General features: G+C 43.3%; 1 pseudogene; it reads left to right on the top strand.

Moving 5' to 3' along the window:
- The first annotated feature begins 8,136 nt into the window (after nt 1-8,136).
- On the top strand, nt 8,137-18,510 carry LOC101692853 (annotated as a pseudogene).
- The last annotated feature ends 1,069 nt before the right edge of the window (nt 18,511-19,579 follow it).

Below are 19,579 nucleotides of genomic sequence, written 5' to 3'. Positions count from 1 at the left end.
ATCATCAGGGAAATGCAAACCAAAACTATGGTGAGATACCACCTCACACCTGTTAGAATGGCCAAAATTAAAAAAAAAAAAAAAAAAAAAAACACAAGAAACAAGTGTTAGTGAGGAAATGGAGAAAAGGGAACCCTCTCGTACTGTTGGTGGGAATGCAGACTGGTACAGCACTATGGAAAACAGCATAGTGGTTTTTCAGAAAGTTAAAAATAGAACTACCCTATGATCCAGTAATCTCATTCCTGGTTATTTACCCCCAAAACACAAAGGGGTATATTCAAAGAGTATTTATAGTAGCATTATTTACAATAGCCGAGAGATGGAAGCAGCCCAAGCATCTGTTGGTAGATGAGTGGATAAAGAAGAAGTAGTACATGTACACGATGGAGTGTTATTTAGCCATAAAAAATGAAATCTTTCCATTTGCAACAACATAGGTGGAGTTAGAGAGTATAATGCTAAGTGAAATAAATCTGTCAGAGAAAGGCAAATACCATATGATTTCACTCATATGTGGAATATAAGAAAACAAATGATCAAAGGGAAAAAAGAGAGAGAAAGAAAGAGAGACAAACCAAGAAACAGATTCTCTTTTGTTTTTGGTTAAGTAAAATATATTATTAAAATCGAGGTAATTTTACCTCTTTTTACATTTTTATTGTTAACTTGAAAACTTAAAAGTACCTCTTGTGATTGATTTATTTCTATTTGACAATGCTGGCTTAGAAAACTCATGTTATTTTAAAATTTCACTGTTTTAGTATAAAGGTTTATACTGAATGGGCTTGCTAAACATTTTGAAAAATGGTGTAGTTAGTGCTAAAATATGATTTCAATGATTTTGTGACTCTTAAAATTTTTTGCTTATAATATTGTATTCGTTTCAGAGGTAAAGTTTCGTGACTCTTCAGTCGCATACAGCACCCAGTGCTCGTTACTACATGGTCCCCTCCTTAATGCCCGTCTGTCAATCATCCTCCCCGCCCCCATCCAGCAACCCTCGGTTTGCTTCCTAGAGTTCAGCCTCTTTTACGGTTTGCCTCCCTCTACCTCTCAATGTTCATCTTATTTTGTTTGTCCTTCCCTTCCCTATGTTAGTCTGTGTTGTTTCTTAAATTCCACATATGGTGTTTGTCTTTCTGTGACTTATTTAGCTTAGCATAATACCATCTAGTTCCATCCACATTGTCGCGAATGTCAAGATTTCATTCTTTTTTAAAATTTATTATTATTTCTTAAAAAGAGTTCATTTATTTGTTTGACACAAAGAGAGAGAGCACAAGTAGGGGGAGCAGCTGGCAGAGGGAGAGGCAGAAGTAGGCTCCCTGCTGAGCAAGGAGCCTGACGTGGGGCCTAATTGCAGGACCCTGAGATCATGACCTGAGCTGAAGGCAGACACTTAGTACCAATCAACTGAGCCACCCAAGCACCCCAGCAAAATTTCATTCCTTTTGACGGCTGATATATACAACATTCCATTGTGTATATATATGTCACATCCGCTTTATCCATTCATCTGTTGATGGACATCTCGACTTCTTTCATAGTTTGGCTATTGTGGACATTGCTGCTATAAACATTGTGGTGCAGGTTACCCTTCAAATCACTGTGTTTGTATCCTTTGGATGCATACCTAGAAGTGCAATTTCTGGGTTGTAGGATAGCTTGACTTTTTAGTTTTTGAGGAACCTCCACACTAAAGAAATAGACTCTTGACTATAGAGGACAAAGTGGTAGTTACCAGAGGGGAGACGGGTGTGGGATGCGTGGAATAGGTGATGGGGATTAGAGAGTACATGTCATGGCGAGCACTGCGTGACGCATGGAACTGTTGAATCACTACACTGTATACCTGAAACCAATATAACACCATATGTTAACTACACTGGAATTAAAACTAAAAACTTAATTAAAAAAAAAAAAACGTAAGCCCTCCAATCTGTGTAGCAAACTGTCTGGCACTTATGAGACATTCAAATATTTGTTCAAGTCAACTGAAATCAGTTTTGCAGCCATTGAAAACCATTTCACAATTTTGTTTATTGAACTGTTCTATGATAAAAGGTCAATGAGCAAATAGTCCTGAGTCCTGGTATCATCTCTGTACTAATAAGCTATGTGACCTTGGACAAATCATTACATTATTTGGCTTTATTGAGCTATGACCAGTGGATTCTCAACACGGGCCCTTCTAGGACATGTAATCCACTTGTTTATATTTGATCATAAATGAATTTTTATCTATCAATGTTGGATGAGCTTAGGAACTTACAGTATTAGGCCTGAAATATTAGCATAATAGATATTATTAATTTACCAATAAATAACCTTCTATGAGATAGGTACTATTATTCTGGAATAGCTCTGTTCAGTAGAACTTTAATGAGTCACAAATGTGAACTACGTATTTAATAGAAATTTTTCTAGTAATCACATTAAAAAAATAGAGACAAGGTAAAATTAATTAATTAATTAATTAATTTTGGTAGTATGTTTCATTTAACCTAGGATATTCAAAACCCATAATCCATATAAATCTTAATGAGGTATTTTACATCCTTTTAAACTATGAGATCTTTAAAATCCACTGTGTATTTTACAACACATCTCACATAAGACTTGGCACACTTCAAGGGTTTGATTGCCATATGTGCCTAGGGGCTAACTATTAGTCAGTATAATTCTAGGTCTGCTGAATTAATAAAATAATACCAAAGAGTGTCTGTTATTATTTTGTGAAGTCTAACGTGATGGCCAAATAAAACTTAAGATGATTTTCAAACCCATCAGAGGTACAGAAGTTTCACCTTGTTGATTTGTAGAATGAGTGACTCGGAGAAGTTCTCTTTCATGTCTGAGACCAACGCTGTGGTTCTGTGGAAGTGCCTTGTGGAGAGGAGCCGCGTCCGCTGCTGTGTGTGCTGTGCAGATTATATATGTATGCCTTGTCTCGTTCCATAAAAGCTCTGAGGGAGAAACTATTTGTGGAAAGAAAGACAACTGAAAAAAAGGAGAGAGAGAGAGAGAAAAGGAAAGACGGGACGGAGGAGTCAGGCAATCCAGGGAGACACACAAGGGAGGAGGGAAGAAGTGGGGGAAGAAAGAGAAGAGAAAGGAGGAAAGGAAAACATTGGAGAAAGGTCAAATCTGAGAAATGTCAATCTCCATTATGTTTATTGGTGATTATCCCTGGTATCAAGTGAACTTTCGAACAGAAAGCTTAGCTGCTGGGTGCAGTGCTCTTTTCCAAGAACCCCTTAGACTGTGGACTTATTTACATGTGGCACAGGCCTGACAGACCTTGGGCTTTGTGACCACAGCCCGGTAAACTGTAAAGTTCACAGCGCCATGAGAATGACCAAGCACAAAATCTGCAGTTTGCTTCTTGGATTTTCATGTTCAGTGATATCTTTTTTTTTTTTTTTAAAGATTTTATTTATTTATTTGACAGAGATCACAAGTAGGCAGAGAGAGAGAGAGAGAGAGAGAGAGGAGGAAGCAGGCTCCCTGCCGAGCAGACAGCCCAATGAGGGACTCGATCCCAGGATCCTGGGATCATGACCCGAGCCGAAGGCAGAGGCTTTAACCCACTGAGCCACCCAGGAGCCTTGTATTCAATGATATTTAAAAGGGTGTGATGTTGAAGTTAAGTGTATTTCAACTTGTAAATTTTAATTTTAAGATTTAAGTGAAATCTCTTAGTGGCTTAAGAAGTACTCTTGGTTGAAGCCCCATTTAATTAGGATAAAGTATAGACTAGTCGACTTTTAGATGAATTTCTAGTTGGAGGTTGGATTGGGAGGTAAACTTCCAGGGAGTAGAACAGAGAAAAGTACACCTACTGGGATATTCAGGGTCATTTTCATGGCAGTGACACGAAAACTCAGGCTTTGGTCATTCATGTCTGCGTTGACTGGACTGTGAGTCACTTGAATGCGGTGGATCAGTCGCCTCCCAGCTGCCGTGCTCGCTGACACGGTGGATGATTTCATCCACCTCTGCTGACTTTGTTATCGTCTGTAGGCTAACAGCTCCCAAGCCGTAACTGTAGTCCGGGCCTCTCGTTTGAGCTGCAGACGCATTTAATTCAAGACCTTCGCTTGGAGGACCGACAGGTGTTTGGCACTCACTGTGTCTCAGCCTGAGCCCGCGTTCCCGCCGCACCGGCTCCTCCTCCGGGTTCCTGGTCTCCGAAAGCGCTGTGGCCGCTCACCCAGTTCCTCAAGCCCGAAACGGGACTCGTGAAGTTCCCTGACGTCCCACGGCTCATCAATCACCAGTTCCTTCGGAGTCCCTCAGCCTCAGACGGTACCTCCGGTCTCTTCACCTTCCCGTCTCTGCAAGCACCGCTTCAGTCCGTCATATCCCCGACGGCTGCCTCGCCCGCGCGTCCCGGAGCGCTCGGGCATCTGCCGGCTCTGCCTTCCAAGCTCTAACTCCGATCGCTTCAGCCCGTGCTTGAGCTTCCAGTGCTCTCCGAGTGGATTCTAACCTCTCGCACTTGAGCATTTTAGGATATGGTGTTTTAGAATGAATTTTCACTTCTCTCACATGGCCCTTCATCTGGGTCACTCTCCCCCTGGCTTACCAGTTGCAGCCTCCAGTCTTTTTTCTGTTCCCAATGCAATCCGACCCCCCCATTCCTCCCAGCATTCTTCACCTGCACCAGCTAGTTCATTTCTCGGTTTTCACCTCGACGCTTACTTCCTCTTTCAAGCATGTTCTGTGTGGAATAGGTTAAGTCCCCTTTATGCATTCTTGTAGCTCTCGGTACGCCATGTGGTTCTAATCACAGTTGTAGTATCTGTACGAAGGTTATCTTTCCACTTGGGTTTGGGCTGTGTTTCTTAGACCCTTCTGTATCCCCAGTAGCCCGCACAGGGGTTGATGGAGAGCAGGAGCTCAGTGATAAATATTACTTGAAATGCTGAAGGAATGGATAGGTGTACTCTGATGTCTGGTTGAATTAGCAGCTGGGTTGTTGCTTTTCACATGTCTGGGCCTACAGATTTTAGAAGACTTTATTATATTCCCTAATATTTTTTTGTGGTAATAATAACTCATAAGAATATGTTAGAATTATTCAGTCTCTTTCCTACATGAATATCAATACCTAAGATGTTATTGAAAAAAATGGAATAAAGAATATATATGTTTTTATATATAGCATGAAGTAAATTTTGAGAGTTGACACAAGAATTAAAAAGTGATAGAGTTTTAAATCAGAGTTATTTCAGAGCCAAAGGGCATCTTAAGAATCACCCATTTTCTTTAGTTTAACCTTAATTAAGCAACATAATCACTTGGATCAATTAGATTAGAATCCCTGGATACAGTATGTTCTAAAAACTCCTGAAATGATTCTAATGTGTATCCGTGAAAGAGAACCTCTGATATGGCCCAACCCTCCCTTTTTCAATAAACAGGAAATTAAAGCTCAGAGTTCTTAAGTGATTTGCTCAAGGCCACACAGTTAGTGTCTGTATTAGTGGTCCATTTAATAGAACGTATTTATTTATATTAACAGCTAGAAAAATGGAAATTGAGGGGTGCCTGGGTGGCTCAGATCTGCTCATGCTCTCTCTCTCTCAAATGAATAAATTTAAAAAATCTTTAAAAAATAAAAATGGCAATTGATACAGAAGAATGTTGCTAAGCTCTTGAAATCAATGATTTCCTTCTTCAAGATGTCTAATTTCTGATTGGCAGTCGAGCCTGAAGATCTCATTAGGTCACTTGGTAAAATAAACCTAATAGCTTGGATCAGTGTTTCCTCAATTCTTCTGATGCAAGAGCTGCCTGGGATGCACGTTAAACATTCCAGTTCCCACACCCATATCCTGGACATTCTGAAGCAGTAGGTCTGGAGCAGGGCCCGGGAATCGGAATGGTTTATAATCCCATAAGTGATCTTAACCTCAGTTATGGTTGGGAATCATTGGCTTAAATGAAGTCATAATTTCCATTTCCAGAGGTGCGGTAATGAGGCCATAAGAGCTAACTTCAGCATGGTGGTTTGGGTTTACTCCCAAGGAAGGCTGGTGTCAAAGACCATGATGCAGTAGTAAGCTAAGGTGTGCTGATAAGAAACGGAGATCAGGAGTCTTGAAAGCAAAGGGCCAACAGAGGGCTTAGACTGGAAATGAGTTGGCAAAAGACAGGTGTGCTAGTGATTGTGCCTCCAAGTAGCACTGAACCCTATGACACAAGGGTGACCTCAGGTAGGGTGGAGGCTGTATTCGGATAAGATCAGGAGTGTGTGTCTCTGTGAAGGATGGCCGGTGTTCCTACACCAGCAGGAGCCTTCCATGGGGTCAGTTTGTAGGGACTCACAGTGGGCCTTGTTTGAGCACAGCGCATATAGTTAAGATGTAGTAACAGCATCGAATGGAATTATAATCCACTGGGGCAAAACTGAAACTCCAGCAGATACCAGAGAGTTAAATTAAGTGCTGGGTTTTTAGGACAGACTGCTGGGGCTGTGAATATCTTCAAATAGAAAGGTCTTGAAGAGACCCCCAGTAGGCAGAGAATGCTTCATGGAGGGGCTTCAGTCTGAGCTGGCCTGAAAGAAAGGCCAGGATTTTGATAGGCATAGAGAGGGATGAGCATCGCTGAACATGAAAGGCCCAGGATGAGGGGCACAGAGAAGCCAGGTTCCCCTCAGCCAAGGGTAAGGTGGTGAGGAGTTTCGGGGGGTAAGAGAGGCTCGTGAGAGACAATTTGACAAGGGGTAGAAAGAGACAGCATTTCAGAAGTCCTGAATGTTAGATCATGAAATTTAAACATGATGCTTCAGAAAACAAGGATTTATTAGTGCTTTTCTAGTGGGGGCTGCAACTTGGTGCAGTTAATTACTTCAGAAGATTGTTCTGGTAGCAGGATGCCGAATGAGTTGGGTTAGGACAGGGAGGACCCCTGAAGCATCTTGAGCAAGGGTTATAGTGAGGACAGGGATACGGTGGAGTTCAGAGAATCGGAAAGGAGAGCTGAGTGAAAGAGCATCTGTATCACTGGAGAGGAACTTGACAGGGAAGCGGAGGGAGAGGGGAATTAAAGATGGGCCTAATATATATATGTATTTTGTTTACATTCTTGAATGTGTTTTTAGAATAATGCCATTTTTGCTTGCTTACCCACTTTTGGGATTTACCAAAACTTTCTGCTCTGCATAGAAATGCTGTGGCTCAAGGATTATGGATGTGAGATGTGGATTCCTAAGATTATCTCATGACTCTGTAGAAGTGAAGTTTTGCTTCACTGTCCTCCAGAGGTCCTCCTGTGACCTCTACGTACAGTTAGTGCCTTTGTGGGTGAGAAGCCAAGGGAGAGGCATGAAGACAAGAGTCCCATATGGGGATGTAATACAGTCAGTACTCTGGGGTCAGCTGACCCTCAGCATGTTGGGTCATCTTGGGCAAGTTGGTAACATCTCTGAGCTGACATTTCTTTTTTCCCCCTCCACATTTGCATTTGAATTCCATTATTTAACGTACAGTGCAATAATTGTTTCAGGTGTAGAATTTAGTGATTCGTCACTTACGTGTAACACCCAGTGCCCACCACACCAAGTGCCTCCTTCATCCCCGTCACCCATCTAGCCCATCCCGTGGCCGGCTCCCCCAGCATTTCTTTACTTATAAAGTAGAGGTAATAGCGTCGACGTACTCCGTTGTCAGAGTATTTTGAGAAATTAATAAAATATTTAGAAAGAGCCCAGTTTTGTGTACTAGCTTCCACCAGGACTGATTTTGCTCGCCCATCATGACTGGGGAGGTGCTACTGGCATCTGATGGATAGAGGCCAGGCATGTGCTAAACATCCTGCAACGCACAGAACAACTCCTCACAACGAAGAATTCCCTGGCCCGAAGTGTCAGTCATGCTTAGATCGAGATTCCCTGGTGTAACGCCTGGCTTAGAGTAGGCACTCAAAAATATGAGGCACTCAAAAAAATGGGTTAAAGCCTCTGTCTTCAGCTCAGGTCATGATCTCAGGGTCCTGGGATCGAGCCCCACATTGGGCTGTCTGCTCAGCGGGGATCCTGCTTCCCCCTCTCTCTCTGCCTGCCTCTCTGCCTGCTTGTGATCTCTGTCTGTCAAATGAATAAATAAAATCTTTAAAAAACAAAAACAAGAGCCCGAGGAAGAAGGCGGCGGCGGCGCTGGTAACTGAGCGGAGCCCAGTGACAGGATGGCTGGGCACAGATTGGTGTTGGTATTAGGAGACCTGCACATCCCACACCGGTGCAACAGTTTGCCGGCTAAATTCAAAAAACTGCTGGTGCCAGGAAAGATTCAGCACATTCTCTGTACTGGAAACCTTTGCACCAAAGAGAGTTATGACTATCTCAAGACGCTGGCCGGTGATGTTCATATTGTGAGAGGAGACTTCGATGAGAATCTGAATTATCCAGAACAGAAAGTTGTGACTGTTGGGCAGTTCAAAATTGGTTTGATCCATGGGCATCAAGTTATTCCTTGGGGAGATATGGCCAGCTTAGCCCTGCTGCAGAGGCAGTTTGATGTGGACATTCTTATCTCGGGACACACACACAAATTTGAAGCATTTGAGCATGAGAATAAATTCTACATTAACCCAGGTTCTGCCTTGGAAACAACATTATTCCTTCGTTTGTGTTGATGGACATCCAGGCTTCTACAGTTGTCACTCATGTGTATCAGCTGACTGGGGACGATGTGAAAGTAGAATGGATTGAATACAAAAGTCTTCAAAGCCAGGCCTGTCTTGCTGGGTTTTTCTTTTTTCATTCCCCTGTTCAAATCAAGTAGTTAAACATGAGCCACAAAATTGTATCACTTTTATAATATTTTGCAGTAAAATATATCATCTTGTTAATACAATGTTCTAAGCTTCTTGTAAACTATAAGAATATATTCTGTTTCCATATTTGATTTCTATGAAAAAATGTCCATCATACAGTAAATGGTCATGCGCTAAGAAAAATTTATCCTTGTAAATATCTTCAAAGTTGATTATCTGGAACTTTATTACAAAAGTAGTGCATGAGGAAAATGAATCTAGATTTCTTGTATACGTTTTTCTCTCCAGTAATAAACAGTTACCTTTCATTTATAAAAGACAAAACAAACAAACAAAAAAAACAAAAGCAAAAACAAAAAACAAAAATAGCTACAATTCTTAAAGTGCTTGATCTGTAAAAGATAATGCTGAGTGTGTAGCATTTATTTTCTACGTCATTCCTTCCAAAGTCCTGTGGGAGGCAGCTACATTCCTTGAGCCCACTTTTCAGGGAAAGAGACCAGGAGTCGGAAAAGTTGGGTGACTGACCTGACGGCAAAAAAGCCCGTGTGCGGACTCAGGCAGCCTGGGTCTGGAGATCCGGATTGAACCACCTGTATCGTCAACCCAATATGTGATAGATATTGCTGCTGTTATTACTATTGTGCAAAGGCAAATATAAATTTCTGAGCCCATCAATTCAACAAATTGAGTGCCTCTGCGCCAGGTCTGTGCTAAGTTCACAGACAGGCAAATATCAACTTATTAGAGCGATGGGCAAGGCTAGCTTCCATTAACTGGTGAGCTAGGCCTCTTGTATCTTTCCCTTTTTGAAGACGGACAAACCAAACCAAAGACTTATGATAATGACTTGTTGCAGTTTATAACAATTAGAGATTTCTAAATGGGAGCCACAGTGGTGATCAAGGTGTTGAATGGACAAGTTGTTAGTCTCTGTCGTCTCCTGCACTCTTGCCCAAGTTCTGCTATTTTGCAAAGAAGAGGAAATACCTGCCCCCACTGACTTCCACTCCAGGTTGCAGTGTCCGTGGCGTATGGAACTGGAAGAATTGGGAGACTTCATGCTCTAAGCGGGGCCGCACTCTGACATGATTAGGCCAGTCTTAGATGACTGGGAAAATAAAGTCTTTGGTTTGTACGTCCCTATATGTGGAATTAATAAATGAAGCTTTAAGATTTTTCTATTTTCAGGGTCTCTAAATCCGGCTTGCTTTGCTTATCTGTTAGAAACCTTCAGTTTGATTCTTTACATTCATAATATCTAGAATAGGTATCCACCTATATGCACTGTATGTTTTATGTGTGAAAGGTTTTCACGTGAGTGATTGAAAGATTCATCTTGGAGCACGTGATACTCAGGAGTGGTACAGCCGCTACCGTGGAAGAACACGGCAGAGTAACAAGCCCTGAAAAGACCTGCGCCTCGTGGAGAGACGGGATGTAAGCACGTGTAGGTCTGCGGGCAGTAGCACCACCACTGCGGGACACGAAATAAGATAAAGGCGGCTGGCCGCGGACACGTGGAAGGAATACAGAAGGACAAAGGATGTTTTCATAAGACCCAGTTACAGGAAGTGCGGCCTCACGGTGGGATGGAGAACTTACGAACTCTTTGGTAGCCTCAGGCCGGGGCATGGGCAGCGGTTAGGGCTCGGCCTGTGGTGTCAGATAGACTCGGACCAAACCCTGGCTTAGAGCTTAGTAGATGTGCCATTTTCGGGCAAGGGATTTCCAGCCTCAACTTTCTGTTTTCTCATTTTTAAAATGGGGAAAATCATAGTAGCTCCTTCACTGGGTTGTTAGAAAGAGGAAATGACTTTCATACCTAAGTGCTTAAAATCTGGGCAGTCTGACTCCGACCTTCAGCTGCAAACACACAAACTACAGCTAGGGTCGTCATTAGTGTTGTTGTGACTGTCGTTCTCACGATGTCGTGTGAGACAGAGGGATTAGGGAACCTCCAAACGTGAGAGACAGTCCGAGGTCGTTACAGAAACCTAGGCATAAATGATCCGGATCTATATTAAGGTAGCGGCTTTAGAGGGCAGACATAGAAGGGAATAGACCACATCTGAAAGATGCCGCGTCCTGCAAATCCAGAAGGGAGTGTGGTGTGAAGTGCGGGTGCGGACCGACACACGAGAGAACAGGACTGCGACCCCTGGTGCTCCGAACTTGGGTGACGCCACTGAACGTCACACTCAAGTTTCCTTTTATGACGGGAAAATGATCAGCTCAGTTTTTGAAATGTTAGACTTTGTATGTCAAAGGGAAATCTCAGTGAAGATCACCCCTAGACAATCAACATATAGTCAGTGAGAAGTTGAAGACGGAAGTAGAAATTTGTTCTTGCGCCACATTGCTATTGTGTCACTGGAGGAAGCAGGTAGGGTTGGAATATTGTCCCCCTCATCTTATTACTGACCTATTTCTGGGGTCCGGGTGACTCGTCACCCTTAGGTGTCTTCGTTTAGAATATTTTTATATTTTCTGGTTCTGCTTCCATGTATTTCCTTATTTTAAAACTACTTCGGCCTTGTCTGCTTTACTAAAATATTACAAAGGTTGATGATCTCATGGCGCAGTGGCCCAGTGATTCTCTCCATAGTTTCCGCCCATTTGATCAGCATTAATGCCTTCATTACTGTGTATTAATAGTTCATCGAAATGTTTCTGAGATTGAGTGTGATGATTATTACCACATAATTGTTTCAGCGGCGTTCAGACGGCTGCTGATGGAGTGTGGAGCACGAACACCAGGCCCTTCCCTTTTCCCTGACACTGACCTTTTGCTCAGGTCAGAGTACAACGTTTTATAATTAGCCTTCGAAGCCGAACACCCAGCAGTTGGTAGGAAGCAGCCATATCCATGTAAGAGCCCGAATAACTTTCAGTGTCGTTATAGTAACTTGTAAAAAAGGAAGTTATATTTTCTTGAGGTAAATGGGGGGTATTTCAGGGTTTCTCAACTTCAGCATTATTGATATTTAGGGCTAGATAAATCTTTGCTGTGGGGGCTGTCGTGTGATTTGTGGGATGTTTAACAGCATCCTTGACCTCTGCCCACTAAGTGATGGTAGCAGCTCCATCCCCCAAAATGTGACCAAAAAAACTCCAGATCATGCCAGATGTCCCCACTGAAAACCAGATACTTAAATTCTTCCGTTTAGTGATTCACAATGCTAATTTTGAATGTGTTTTAAATCTTTAATACCATATGAAATAGCACCTGCTACATATGTGTTTTATCACCAAGGGTTCAAGAGATCCTTGCTTCTCCACAGATAATGTGCCCGGTTTGGACTTGGATGCTTCTACAGTGGAAGCCTTACCATTTCCATGTGCAGAACGATACAGAGAGAAAAGGACAACAGAGACTTGTTCTCCTGTGTTCCCTCTGACAGTGTCTTGCTGAATGTTCTTAAGCAAATATTTAAAATCTATTCAACATTCACTCATCTGAGACTCATGAAGTAACTCCTGCGTGCCTCCACTACCGCTGGCCGCTGGCCGCGCGGAGGTGAATGAGACGGTCTCTCTAACCTCTGAGAGCTCTTGGTCAAGCAGAGAAGCCAGATAAGAAAACAGTTACACCATAACATGGTAAATATAGTAGCTGAGGATTACAAAACAGAAAGGGTAATTCTTCTTGAGGAAATCAAGGAAGGCTTTTCAGTGTAAGTCAAACTAGAACAGACTCTTAAGATGAGTAGGAATTTGCCAGACGCAGGAGGAGAACAAGAACTTTGGGCACAGGGAACAGCCTCTGCAGAAGCTCAGAGCCTGGGCTTTCAGGAAACAAGCAGGTCGGTAGGTCTGGCATGGGCGGAGGGGGTGCTGGCGGGAGACAGGCTGGGGAGCAATGCCGAGAGGCTCCAGGCCTGGAATGGCTGTTTGAGGTCTCCGGACACCTGTTTCCTGTTGGCCAAGAGAAGCCTTTGAAGGATTTATAGGCAGAAAAAGTTTTATTCTCTGGCTCAGGATTAGTCTAGCCAATGCTGAGATGTGTGTTTTCCAATTGTGCTTACTTTTTGCTATTTTTTTAAAGATGGTGTTGAATTAAAAAAAAGAATTGAGGGTGGCTCAGTGGGTTAAACGTCTGCCCTCAGCTCAGGTCATGATCTTGGGGTCTTGGGGTGGGGCCCCGTGGGGCTCCCTGCTCAGCGGGGAGTCTGTTTCCCCTCTGCCCTTCCTCCCTCATGCTCCCTCTCTCTTTCCAATAAATAAATAAAATCTTAAATAAAAAAAAAAGTTAAGTGCCTATAATGAATAAGTTCTTGTGTTACACATGGGGGAAATAGAGCCAAAAAACACAAAAAACAAAAACCCAGGAAGAATGCACTATACCAGGGAAGAAAGCCTGGTATTCACAGACATTTGTACATAGCAAGGAGGGGTTATTAACTGCGGGAGAGAGTCCGGGAGTGTGGGAAGGCATCACAGGACTTTGAGGACTGTGGACCAAGGCTCGGTGACCTCACCTTGAGAGTCTGCTCACTCTAGGAACAGAAAATGTACCCTTGGTGTATTGGTTCTCATAAAACCACTATTGCTTTAATTTAAAAATGTAAATGGATACATTGAAAAGGCCCATTCAGACTTTTCCTCAAATGTGGATTTTTCTCTAAGGGTTTCCCTGGAAATCCCCTTTTTAATTTCATTTTTTATATTTCTTTTATCACCATCTAACAGACTACATTGCATATTTTATTAATTTTGTTGCTTATTTTCTCCCGGAATAATGTGAGCTCCATGTGGCAGAAATTTACATCTATCTTGTTCCCTGCTGTATCTTCAGTGCCTAGCAGAGGCCTGGTATAGGAGATTTCAGTAAGTGTTGAATAAATGAACATGATTTTTGTAATTACTTATGTTAGACTGCCTAGAATTCAGTTAATTCTTATCGTCACCTACTAATGTACTATAACTATACATAGATATAATTATAATTGTATAGAATGGATTTCTATATTTAAAAAATTGTTTAATACTCTTGAAAATGGCTTTATTTCCTTCAGTTTTATTCCATATTTTCCAAAGAAAGTGAATTATATCTTTTCTTTCTGTCTTGATTTATACTAAATTCAGAATTCATAGCTACTTTCATAATGGCTTAATGATGTAGTACAATTTTTTTTGCAATTTTTAAAAAAAATTTATTTATTTGACAGACAGGGATCACAAGCAGGCAGAGAGGCAGGCAGACAGAGAGGAGGAAGCAGGCTCCCCACCGAGCAGAGTCCCTGATGCGGGGCTCGATCCCTAGGATCATGACCCAAGCCGAAGGCAGAGGCTTTAACCCTCTGAGCCACCCAGGCGCCCCGAGGTAGTGCAGTTTTTAAATTGAGGCTGTTGAAACCCATTTTAGAAATTTTAAGACCAGTAAATTGCTTTGAAGTATATATTTTCAGTATCTATAAATATTCAATCCCAATAACAAGGGTTGGCTTTCAATAAGTCAAAATGTCTTGGATCACTTTGAAAACATATCTAGGGCTAATGTACTATTATTTTAACTCCGTGGAACTCCTGAGTGTGTTTCTTTTTCCTCCTTTACTCCTTCTTCAGTCTTTCGTTCCCACGTCTGTCTGTCTTTGCTGCGTTGCAGTGGAATAGACTGAAATCAGTAATTTGAGCGGCAGAAATGTATTCTGTCCATACAGGAGGATGAATGAAAGCCAAATTAACTTTAGCGTTTGTTGTTTCAAATCGAGAGATTCTATTTGATTGGTATAGTGGGCGAAGAAGTTGACCTTGGTTCAGGCAACTGTGGTCAGGAAAGGGACATGATGTGCTGCCCAAGATTCGTCTTTTCAGTGGGGCTATGGTGGTAGCAGGTGGGTGTGTGTTTGGGAGAGAATGGGCAGGGGTCAGCTATACAGACACCCCTGAAATACCTAAATATTAACCGCTCAGCCTGAGTACAGAAGGACCATTTTTTCCCTAAAAGGATTGAGAACATTAAAAAAAATCATTAAGATGAACAGGCACAGTTTTTCTTTTTGTTGCGGAGTTGGTGGTCTGTCCGTCCAATATTTTCCCTATTCTAGTATTTATATTCAGCCTATGTGGCGTACTCTGATTCAAGAAGACTAAATTTCAAGATTTGTTTTCTTTCTCCTCCCCTCCCCTGCCCACTCCCCCCTCCCCCCTCCTCCCCCTCCTTCCCCCTCCCCCCTCCCCCCTTCTCTCTTCTTCTCTCTCTTCCCTCCTCCTCCTCCTCCTTCCTGCCTTCTTGGCTGAGATCCCTCCTGAGGAAAAAGAAAGGAGTATTTTGTTTTGTTTGATATCTAAGAAAAACTCCCAATTCAAACCAAGTATTTGCTTTTGTGCTTTCCTCTTGAAGTTCAAAAATTGGTCGAAATTCTACATCATAAGGAGCATCAGGTAGCTCTCTGTTGTCTCAGAATAAGACTGTGTTTTGAAGTGCTGTTTGACTCCGTTTATTTTCACTGTTATTTTTGTCTGTTTCCATCTCTTCCTGCCTGCCCCTACCCCTTGATGTTGTTTAACAACTTGCATTCCATGTTAGCATTTTGATTCCTTTTCAAGTTAAAACAAAATCAATAAACAAGAGGAATGATTCTCTGGAATGAAAATTGAGCTTCCCCAGCTAACGAGGAGATAGATTCAAATGACCACAAGTTTGTTTTCATAGTTCTCCGTATTTCTTTTGGAGACAAATGCTGACCTATTGCCCAACCAGAGGCATTTCTTGGCCCATGTGGAAGACAACTTTTAATCCAGCCTGCTAAGTTCCTGTGCAGAAAGAAAACATGAGACCGACGCAGCGCTTCCTACCGAGCCGTACACACGTCCTTTGTTTGTGCCACAGATAAATTCTACCTTGTGTTGGGCCGGGTGCAGGGAACATAATTGTGAACAAGATAGGCCACTGTTTTTGCTTCAAGTAGCATGTGATGTAGTTAGGGAGGCAGAGAGGTGAGCAGATAATTATCTTCTGAAGTGATAAATGCTGTAACGTGGGAAGCACAGTTTGCTATGGGAACATTTGAGAAGCAACAAAACAGATGGCCCGTGGGACAGACACAGAAAAGTCAGGGAAACCTTCGGGAAGCCTTAAGATGAGACTAGAAGCAGTACAAATCAGCTAGGCAAAGGAGGAAAGAATGGGTTTCACAGGAAGGGAGAAGAGAAGTATTTGCTCGTGATCACCACAGACAGTGCAGTTTCTCTGCTTCTCGGGTATTTCCTGGTGATCCGCCCTCACGTTGCTCTCCTGCTGCCCGGAGCAGGAAAGTCGGATGAACAACAAGGGCTTCTTCACCAGAGTGGACATGTGAGAATTGGCCAGTCCCACTTTGGGCAAGTAACATCTTCAACATTTTAGTCACTAGAAGTTCCTTTCAGAGCTACAGTTTGCTTTTGAAGAACCCTCAAGCCCTCATCGTGAATGCCTCTATCAAGGCCCATGGCGCCTTCGCTAAAACTCTTAGAGCACATGAAATCCTCCTCAGGCATGTTCATAGTCTCAGAGTTTTCTCCCTCTGATTAAATAAATACTTTCTGCCTCCTATAACAGAGTTGCGTTTTAGTTCATTTAGTTGTGTTAAAGTCTGGTGTTTAAAACCATCTGAATTTTTAACATTGTCAAAAAGATCATGTTTGGCAGCATTGATACAAAAAAACGTAAAGTACTTACAAGGCAAAAATACTGCAGAAACAAAAGTTGACTACAAATGACACAGGGAAAAGTACTTGAAACATAGAAGAGGCAGAGCGTGGAATATTCCTCGCCATCAAAAACAGTGAAATCTTCCCGTTCACAGCAATGCGGATGGAACTAGAAGACATTATACTAAGTGAGATGGGTCAGTCCGAGAAAGACAAATCCCGTGTGATTTCACTCATACGTGGAGTTTAAGAAACAAAACAGGTGAACATAGGGGAAGGGAAAGGAAGATAAAAGAAGACGAAAACAGAGGGAGGCAAACCATAAGAGACTCTTATCTATAGGAGACATATTGAGGGCTGCTGGAGGGGAGGTGGGTTAGGATGGGGTAATCGGGTGTTGATGATGGACATTCGGGAGGCACTTGAAGTAATGAGCACCGGGTGTGCATGCAACGGACGAGTCACTAAGTTCTACCTCTGAAACAAAAAATACACTAGAAGTTAATTAAGTTGAATCACCATAAAAAATTTTTAAAGAAGAAAAAGAAGCTAAAAGTAATGAACAAGAAATTAATTTAAAAGTACAAATGGCTAATAAACTTGTGGGATCTATAATTTAAAACACCGACGTACATCTTTTTTTTTTTTCCCCACAAGTTTTTACATTAAAACACCAGTCTCCAAAAATGTGTAGAGCAGAGTACCTCCACTCCAAGCTACCAATCCACTGATGCATTTTGATTGGCCTTGTTTTAGCGGTATTATTCGGTAGGGAACAGGGCTTGGGATTCTCCCATTCTGCGGGCCCCATTCTCATTGTGTTCTGTACCAGTATCTCCTCAGAGCACAACTCTATAAACAAAGTGCCCAGTGACCCTTGGGAACCCTGGGCAACACTGGGAGCCTGAGGAGTGAGCCTAGAGTATTTGAAACATTATTTTAAAGAGCAATAGGTCCTTCACTATTCAGCTAATGGGTTTTGCCCTCCTTCTTTTTCATATGGGCTGGTCCTGGAAGGGAGAAACCTGGTGCTTTAGAAGCAGAGTAAGATGGGGGGGGGTCCCTTCTTACCAGCCCCCCGTGTCTTTCAGTCCTGTCTGGACACTTCATCTGCTGTGTATCTTTAGAGATAAGGAAAAGTCTGGGGAGCAGGGTCTTTGGATTTGTCCTCAGAATGTCATTCAGCCCTTGGCAAGGTGTTCTTGGTCTGTGGATTCATGGCGAAGGTCCCCAGACTGATGGTCACGTCTGAGCTTCTCTAGTACTGGATTTGTTTCTCTGAATGTTATGAGAGGCAAGCCAAATGAGGGATGTGCACTCTTATTTGCTATATTAAGAGTTGGAATTAATCCTGACCGCCTGTGGGTGGTGCTGCGCCTACAAGACGGGCATTCTCTGTAAAAGAGGAAATTTGCTGTTCTAGGCCCGTGAATCGGGTGCTTGGGTAAGGTGATGAGACTGGGAAAAAGACGTGATGAAGCCGTTCTTCCCAGTCCAGGCCTGCGATTTGGTGGCGGTACATCAGGTGCCTCCGAGGGTTCCTTTCACTTTACCTTTCATTGGGCCCCACAAGTCACCTTAGCCTCTTTCTCTGTGGTAGTGTCTCTTTGATGTCTTTTTTTGGGTCCAGACACTCCCCTGTGCAAGTCTGTGGCTTTGACCGGATGACATGGATATGCCTGGATGAGGACCTGCTTGGTATCCTTGACCATGCTGGCTTCAGAGCACTGGATTAGGGGCCAAGGCAATCTGTTGAACCCCTGTGCTTGGGGAGAGAAGTGTCGGATTCACCTGTGCTGTATGAACCATGGACGTCCCTGGAGATCTACCAGGGTCTACCAGGAGCTTGAAAATCACAAGACAGTACCTCAGCCCCGATCATCAGACTGTGTGCACATCCTGCCTGATATCAAGCGTGGCCTGAAGGAGCACATTCAGGTTGCGTCCCCCAGATCGGGGAAAGAGTGATACCTGCTTGACAGTGTTTCTACAACATTATCTTGTGCTCAGAGAGAGGATACGTGTCCCTTTCCTCCGGGATGGCAAGAGTGTGCTCACCGTGCCTGACGAGCCTCCAGAACCCAGAAGGTGGGACTGGATCAGGGTGTGTGTCGGGGGGAGGTGCGTGGCTGAGGATAACAGGAACATTCCTATTCCTTCCAAGCAGCTGGATCAATTCTCCCTTTTCATTGTTTCTTTCTCCGTATTTACCAAAGTCTAAACTGTTTTCTCACTTTTTGCCTCATTTTCCCCCAGGCAGAGAGGCTGAACCGTGATGACTTTGGCCATTGATAGCAGGACAATACCGGAACCCAGGAATGCGTCATCGTATCAGGCACCTTGAAGACTTGGAAAGGGGCTTTCCTTCCCTGGGGTGCCTACTCCAGAGGGAGACCTATTTGTCATGTTGAAAGTTTGCTTTCCAGACGTATTTTCACCACAGTCATGGCAGATTCTGAGGTGAATTTACCCTAATCTTAGGTTGTACTCTGAGCCAGCCCAGGATCCCACACAGCAATAGAATATTCCCTACCATACAGATGCCCACCTAGTGTGTACATAGCTCTGGGCTCAGTGATACTGGAGACGATGTCTAAAATGCAAAAAGCCACAGTTTTCAGGAAAAATGTTCTGTCCCTCACCTACTTCAGAGCTGGGCTCTCTTGGTGTGTGGATGGGGAAGTAGAGATGAGGTCGGGAGAGCCCAGGCCAGGACTGAGCTTTCTGCGTCAAGCTTGGAATCCATTTCACACTTCGGTGGTGGGAAGTGACCTGAGTGTTGCGTGGCAGCACACACATTGCTTTTCCAGGTCTTCTTTTGCTTCCCAGCCTGTTCTCCCTCTTTGTCTTCTTCCTGACAAGAAAGAGGAAGGGGGTCAATAGATTCGGCTTTACTACTCTCATTCTGCTTTGAGTACACGGAATCCTGCAGTCGGGGGACCAGCACCGCTGTACATACACACCCATGCACCTGCACACCTCTCACAGCTCGCCTCACCTTCTGTGGGGCGAGAGAGGAAGGGAAATCCGTTGACCTATGAAGAAAAGGCCATTGGGAAATAGTCACCTTTCCTTTGACCCAGGAGGGCGAACAAGCCCCAGCAGCTTGTCTGCTGCCTCCGCCTCTGTCTGCAGCCCTCCACGCTGCAGGGTGAGC

Source organism: Mustela putorius, unplaced genomic scaffold (assembly GCF_011764305.1).
Source record: "Mustela putorius furo isolate JIRA1106 unplaced genomic scaffold, ASM1176430v1.1 tig00000992_pilon_pilon_pilon, whole genome shotgun sequence".
Classification (NCBI taxonomy): domain Eukaryota; kingdom Metazoa; phylum Chordata; class Mammalia; order Carnivora; family Mustelidae; genus Mustela; species Mustela putorius.
This window is presented reverse-complemented; position numbering and strand designations above follow the sequence as displayed.